At 39.3% G+C, this 6,186-nt stretch overlaps 1 long non-coding RNA gene across 2 annotated transcripts; it reads left to right on the top strand.

The window, feature by feature from the left end:
* The first annotated feature begins 2,063 nt into the window (after positions 1-2,063).
* Positions 2,064-5,262, top strand: LOC131308516 (uncharacterized). Of its 2 annotated transcripts, none has more exons than XR_009194458.1 (2): positions 2,064-2,293; positions 5,047-5,262. It is a non-coding gene; the product is annotated as an uncharacterized LOC131308516 (long non-coding RNA). The 2 variants fall into 2 exon arrangements; XR_009194457.1 differs by lacking the exon at positions 5,047-5,262 and adding an exon at positions 3,993-4,525 and having other exon boundaries at positions 2,079-2,293.
* The last annotated feature ends 924 nt before the right edge of the window (positions 5,263-6,186 follow it).

Consider the following 6,186-nt stretch of genomic DNA (forward strand, 5'->3'; position numbering starts at 1 on the left):
AGATTCTTAAAGTACTCTTTTATTATTTTATATTGGGGTTTTGTACCCAATTGGATTAATTTATTGGGGAGTTGATCTTCCTAGAGTACATTAGTACACTAGTTTATTAGTTTAATGGAGACATGTGTTTAATTAAGATTCTTTATTGGTTATTAGATTTGGGAAAATCTAGTACTTGTACTTTTATATTATATAAGTGTACTTGTGAGAGAGAGAGAGAGAGAGAGAGAGAGAGAGAGAGAGAGAGAGATTGCCGAGAGAGAGAGAGGGAGAGAGCGGGAGAGGAGAGAGTGAGCCGAGGGAGAGAGAGAGAGAAGATTTGATGTGTACCTTGATCTTGGATCTTCCAATGTACTACCAAATCCTTGGTTGTTTACTCTTCCTAGCCAAGTATAACCACCATTGTCCTCTTTTGTACATCTTTCAATTGTTTAAAACCAAATCTTGTACCATTGTCTCCTTGTTTCCAACAAATCTTCCAAAGATAAAATCCAAGGACTACCCTAGCCATGCAAACCTAGGATCTTGACCTTGACCTTCCATAAAAGCTTGATTTTATGGAATAAAAAAATGAGTTGTCGAGAGAGAGAGGGGGGCTGGCCAAGAGAGGAGGGAGGGGAGTCTTTGCCTATAAATAGCACCCCATGTTTCTCATTCAACTCACACCTTCACCTAGCAACTTCTCTCTCTAGAAAAATCTTGTTCTTTCTTTGTTCGTGCTTAGTTCTTCCTTGTTCTTGAGTTTTTCTTGTGTTCTTCAAGAAACTCATCCATAGCCGCCACTAAACCGCCACTCGACCACCCTCTCGATCCAAAAGTAGTAGTAGTAATAGTCAAGGTCAAGTTTCGAGAGAGACCCTTCTCTTTCGAAGCTACCATAAGCATTCCGTAGGAAGTTACTCCGTTCGATCACCAACGTACTTTCCGTAGCCGCCCTACCGCCAAGAAATAAGGTAGAACCCCTTGCCCCTAATTCTACGTATAGAACCATTTGTTAGAAAGTAGATTATCCTTAACGGATTTCGAATGATAGAACTTATCGTTTGTTTAGAAGTATTTGTATTTTGATCTTTAAGATGATTATGAAGTATGCATATATGAATTGCTTGTATTACTTGTGGTGTGATAAAGCATAAGTGATTTCACTCCAAGGGCGTCCGTACATGTGGCGTTGTGCTTTGAATAAGCATAAGTGATACATTCCAAGGGCGTCCGTACATGTGGCGTTATGCTATAAGTAGTGATTGAGTGTGATAAGTAATATAGAATTGGATGATCTTGTTAGAATGATTCATGCTTATTTTTGTCCTATCGCGGAGTCTTTGCATGTAACGAGACACGAGAATCGAGAAAGTAGAAACATGGCACCTAGGGTGTGATTAATGAAAGGACATGTTTTCCGAGAAAGAAAATATTTTGAAATTACATTATGACCGATTTTGGTTGCATAATGTGAGTTGTTTGTGTGCATGTGTAAAAGTAAGATTTGTGAAAAACCAAATGAGAACCCGGAGCAGTGGAATCATTGTGGGGATACTCGGGAACCCAGAGCGGCGAAACCGAGGGTTTAGTTTTTCGAAAACCCCAAATGGGAACCCAGAGCGGCGGAACCATTGTGGGATACTCGGGAACCCGGAGCGGCGGAACCGAGGGTTTAGTTTTTCGAAAACCCCAAATGGGAACCCGGAGCGGTGGAACCATTGTGGGATACTCGATAACCCGGAGCGGCGGAACCGAGGGTTTTGAATTGTGACTTGGTTATCCGCGGTACGGAGCCAATGCTAATGTGTGCCAATGGGAACCCGGGACGGCGGAACCATTGTGAGGATACTCGGGAACCCGGAACGGCGGAACCGAGGTTGGGTGTGTTGAAAAATGATTTCGGAAATGATAAACGGTATGTAGAGACCTGTATTTATTTTAATAATTTTAATGCGAAATTATACTATGAAATGTGAATATGAGATTTGGGGTCAATGTGGTAAGGTTGTTAGTGGAGGGGTGTGAGTGTGATTGGTGTTGGTGCTAGTATAAATAGGTGGGGGTGTGTGTGTAGAGAAAAAAAAAATCCTTTTTTTTCTTTTTCTCTCTCTCTCCACTCTCCCGGCCGGCTCTCTCTCACCTCTCCTCCAAACTTCTCTCTTTGATTTCATCTCCATAGAAAGAGATTTTGAAAAAATCCCAAGTATTAAAGTTGTTCTACACGACGAGAGCTTCCTACCCGTCCAAGAAAATTCATGATCGGAGCACTTCGAAGTTTCCTCCATGTTCGGGCTTGCTTCTAACCTTCGAGGTAGGGATCTCCTACCTTCTTTACGTGTTTAAGTGTTGGTTAGATGTACAAGAATCAAGTTTGATCATCTATTTGAGTCTTGAATAAACCCATTGTATGCTGAAAATTTCGTGGGTTCTGGTAATCTGCCTTTTGGTGGCCCTTCTGTTAGGAATCAATTTTTAGTGTCTTCATAACTGTTAAAGTACGTTTCAATACGAAGATTTCGGTACCAAGATCATGCAAAACCGATAATTACACAATTAGTTATGAATTTTTGAATACGGGCTGTTTGCTGGATGTGCGAATCTGTGCGTGGCTGTCTTCTTTTAACTTTCTGGGCATGACGAACATTTTGGGTGGCTTTGGGTCTTTTACAGGAGGTGCATATTTAAGTTAAGAAGAGATTGGGGTTGGAATCAATTAATTTGGTTAAGTATACAATTTTTGGTGAATTTCTAAAGCTGGGTTGGTTGATAGGTGCGAAAATGGTTGCGAAACTGTTTTTCTTTTGATTGTTGGGTTAATCTCCTCTCGTTTCTGAACCTGGGATTTTTACTGAGTGTAGGGCTTGTCGTGGTGCAACTTTTGGCTTTGGTTTCACTATTTTTGGGTTTAAGATGAGAGAGTTATGATTTTTCAATCAATTTTACTTATTTCCGCGTAGAATCTGACAGCACCGGCTTACTTTGGTAAAATGGCCATAACTTCTAGCTCGGGACTCGAAATGATGCACCGTTTGTTTTGTTAGAAACTAGACATATAAATCTTTCCAACGATACATCCCATGCATCATGGGTATGTCCGAGCGATAACAGATTTGCATCCAAAACTGACCCAAATTCTGCTTTGCACCAGTTTCACTGCTACGCTGAGCTATAATCGCAAGGCCATAGTAAGGTTATCCGAACTCCGTTTTTGATGTATGACCTGTGGATCGAAGAAAAAGAAGTATACTTTTTAATGGGTTAAGTGTCGTCCTTGAATTAGCGTTGTTTAATTGGATATAGTCTAATGTAAAGGATTAACCTTGCCAATTTGACATGTGGGGATATAATGGATTGATTTAGATGATTAGGTGTTGGATTAAAGAGAACTTGTGGTGTATAAGAGATGTGCATTGTTGGTGTATTGACATTGATGTTGTTTGATACTTAGAGAAAAATAAACAGTTTTTCTTCTTTATGTGCAGTATCCATGGGGTTGGTTTAGTGTGCGTGTTTTGGTATGTGGGTTCAATTTAAGAGATTTGAAAAGTTGATTTTGTTAAAAAGGGCATGTTTTAGTAAATGAATCGGTAAAGAGAAATTGGTCGTTCGAGAACCTAAGGTATATCCAAGTCTTTAAAAATAGAAACGTGATAACAGAAAATGATATTGGTAATGGTAAGCCCAGAATCTAAATAAAAGGTGTGTGAGAGTATGTGTGTGAGTGAGCTTCTTGATGTCCGGCGTGATTAAAGTGTCATGTGTATTGATGTGTGGATATGCAAGCGAATGCCTTGGTGTTAATGTTATTTAATTGATGAAGATATGTGGTGGATTTACTACATGAAAGAGTTGGACTTGTGGTGTTCTTATTGTTATAATCGTGAAGATGGTATTATTTATGCATAGTTATTCTTTGAGTTGGTTTGATCGATGTGTTTTGTGGTACATCGAGACTGGGAAAAAGCATTTGATGTTGATGTTATCTGATTGATGAGATAAATTGATTGTAGTCCAAGGGTTGTACTGGGGAAGTACTGCAACGCAAGGGGTGGTAACGCAGAAACCCAACTATTGGGTTGTATTTACTGCTACGCAAGGGGTGGTAATGCAGACGGCAATGCAAGGGGTGGAAATGCCGAAACTTAACCATTGGGTGATGTTTACTGTAACGCAAGGGGTGGAAATACAGAAGGTTGTGAGTATTGGTATGTTGACTTAGAATGTGAAATTTTGGCGGAACGAAGTACTCATGTGAGAAACTATGAACTTTTAACCCGAGTTGGTGTCCTAGATGGTTTGAAGTGTCGATGCTTGCTTTCTTCCTTCTTGTAGACTTCCTAAATTTTATTGGCTTGATAAATTGGGATTGGTGTGGTAATTTATTTGGTATCGAAACGTGTTAAGTTTGATGCCGTAGATGTGATAGTATCTATAGTGAAAGAGTTACATTGGTATTGTAGTTTAAACTTATAATGGTAAACTCAAGATTTGACTGAACGGTATGCATGTACGTATAGGTGGATAATTTACACTTGTTGATGACGAGAGGAAAATGAAAAGACAGAATAAAAAGTGACACGAGGGAGGACACTATAAAACTTAAGTTTGAAAAGATTAAATTAGGTGGATGTGTGAGTTCTTTGATGACACGTTGAGGTTAATGTCTTTGTGCACATTGTATTTCACTTCTTTGTGTGTAGTGTGTCAACTTAGATGCAAGTGTGACCAGTGAAGTGGGGTAAGAAAGACAAATTGGTTGGTTAAAGAATCCGGAGTGTCTCTCCGTCACTGGAATGAAACGTAGGAGTATGTTTTGAGTTTGGGGAATGAACCTGAGTTTATTTAAGATAGAAGTGGGTGCATGTGTAGTTGAGAGTGTCAGTATTTGAGAATTGGAGTTAAATATTCTTTTCTACATGAGTATGGTTTTCTTTGTGTTCCACTTTTTTGACAAAACAAATATGCTTTTGGAAAATGTTTTTCCTTGAAGTCTGTCGTCACTTCTGCATATAATTTAGGTATGGATATCTCTACGAGCTAGTGTAGCTCACCCTATCCTTTCAGGTACTCGCCGTGACACTTAGCTTGGATTGCATGGAGTGCACATTGAGACGTCTCTTGAGAGCTTCATTGGGATCATTAAGGAGTTGTTTTTTCATCTAGCCTAATTCACGCTGTGTACTTTACCCGCAATTGAATGTTGTACCTTTTGTTTGAACATATGTAATGCTATGTATAAACTCCTCTCTTTAATTATTGTGAAGCCCTTTTAATGGAATACGTTTGGGAGACTTTATGTTTTAAAAAAAAAAAAATTTTAGAGAGAAGAAGAAGAAGAGACTTCGATTCTTTGTTTGGATTGGCTTGACATTTAATGGTAAATATAGTTGAGAAAAAGACTTTTGTTGTAGAAAATATATTATTATTTTAGTTGAAAATCGAGGGCGTGACACGGTATATGAAAATGATGACACGGTCTACGACGAGTCGCGTAGGAGAAACTCAAAAAAATCTTGGACACCAACGATAGTTGATTAACGAATATGGATGTGTCGTTGTTAGCTCTGTATACATGTATCATATGGAAATCGATGATTATATAGCCTGTTGTTTGTAAGATATGGGTTAGCGGGTATGAGATTTTTCTGCTGAGCTTTTGTAGCTCACGGTGTTGCCTTTTTGGTGACCCTGACATATTATATCGGTGGCGACGCTAGTATAATGTGTCAGACCTTGTAGATTATCAAGATGAACAGTACACCTTGGAGACTTTTGGAGCTGAGGAGCTGGCTAGGATGGAGGAGCAGGAGGAGCTATAGTTAGGAACCCTAGAACCCCCTTCATTTGTGTAAATATTGAACTCTTGTGGGAGTTTTGTTGTAATAACGAGCCAGACTCACTTCGTTTTTATAATAAAATGTTTTTTTTAACGTACCCAAAATTCAGGGCGTTACAACTTGGTATCAGAGCTTTAGGTTCAAAACCTCGGCCATGGGTAGAATGGGTAGAACCATAAGATAGTTTGACCGTTGCACAAACGCGAATTGAGTTTAAGTTTACCGTCCCAACTTGGGTGGAATTCTGTCAAAACAATCTTTGGATTGAAGCAAGGCGCGGAAATTGGCAGTACGGCCGAGCTGGGAATTCCCGAACAATTGGATGATGACTTAAATCAAGAATCAAAAGTGGAACATAGATTCAAAT

This window comes from Rhododendron vialii, chromosome 11a, assembly GCF_030253575.1.
Source record: "Rhododendron vialii isolate Sample 1 chromosome 11a, ASM3025357v1".
In the NCBI taxonomy this organism is placed as follows: domain Eukaryota; kingdom Viridiplantae; phylum Streptophyta; class Magnoliopsida; order Ericales; family Ericaceae; genus Rhododendron; species Rhododendron vialii.